The following is a 1562-nucleotide window of genomic DNA, read 5'->3' on the forward strand; positions in this document are numbered from 1 at the left end:
GCCACAAAGAAAAACTAATAAAATGGGTCTTTGGTGATAAAAAGTTCATAAATGGCTGCTTCAGAGAGAACAGAAATACTTTTGCTTTTAGAATACTTTGAAAGAGAATAGTTGAAATAGCATGAAAGAAAAACCTAAGACTGTAAATGGGTTTAGATCAAGTTTTCTGAAGAAGAGAAAAGCAAAAGCAATAAAACCTCCAATGTGTTTTACCTTTCCAGGAGATGACTTATACCATGATGGGGCTTGACATGGAAAATGGGGCATCTTCCAAAACCTAAGCCGAGCACATTCACATGGTACACATACAATTACTAGATGTTTAAGAAGTATAATGAGTATTATTTATTAACTACTTCATTTTGAAATGTGTGGGTAATTTGGAAAAAAAGAATTACTAATTGTTCCCCTCATATTCCTACATGATGGACTTCAAGGTCATTTGGATCTCTCTATGTGACAGGTCCTGTTCCAGGCTATTGCATTCTTTAAAATCTATAGCATTAGGTTATCACAACTAAAATGTAAAGAAATGGGCATTATTATTAATTTTAAATCAAATTTACTGAGGTATTATTTATGTACAGGACATTGCATTCATTTAATGTGCAGTTTGATGGGTCTTGATAGTTGTATACACCGTCAAACTATTGTCACAATCAAGATATAGAATATTTCCATCACACCCCAAGAGTTTCTGATGTCTCTTGGTCATCCATCCCTCCTGCCACTCATGACCATGGGCAACCACAGACCTACTTTCATTCTCCGTAGGTTAGTCTACATTTTCTAAAATTTTATGTAAATAAAATCACACAATATGCACTCCTTTTTCTCTGGCTTCTTTCATTCTTGAGATTTGTTTATATTATTGAATATCGAAAGAGTTCCTTCCTTATTACATTGTATGAATATACTTTATTTTCTTTATTCATTTACTTATTGATGAATATTTGGCTTGTTTACATTTTTTTAGTTATTATGAACACTCATGAACATTCATGTACAAGTCTTTGCATGAACATTTCATTTTTTTGGATAAATACCTCAGGAGTGGGTCATATGGTAGGTGTATGTTTACCATTTTAAGAGACTGTCAAATAGTTTTCCAAAGTAGTTTTACCATTTTCTCTTCCTACCAGCAGTGTTAGAAAGTTCCAGTTACTCCGTATCTCATCGATACTTAATATCATCAGTCTTTTTAATTTTAGCTAGTTTAAGTTTACATTTTACTAATAATTAATGACATTGAGACTCTTTTTGTGTGCATATTAGCCACTTATATATTATCTTTTGTAAAGTGTCTGTTCGATATTTTTACACATCTTAAAAATTAGGTTGCTTGTCTTCTTATGAGTTATAAGAACTCTTTATATGTTCTGGATACAAGTCCTTAAAAATCAAATATTTTATTCTACACTGTGGCTAATATTTTTATTTTTAATGGTGACTTTTGGGGAGCATATGTTACTAATTTTGATAAAGTTTAAATTATGAACTTTTCCTTTTATGTTCATTCTTTCTGCAGTCTAAGAAATCTTTGCTTACTCCTAAATTACAAA

This window comes from Pteropus vampyrus, unplaced genomic scaffold (genome assembly GCF_000151845.1).
Source record: "Pteropus vampyrus isolate Shadow unplaced genomic scaffold, Pvam_2.0 Scaffold71, whole genome shotgun sequence".
Classification (NCBI taxonomy): Eukaryota; Metazoa; Chordata; class Mammalia; order Chiroptera; family Pteropodidae; genus Pteropus; species Pteropus vampyrus.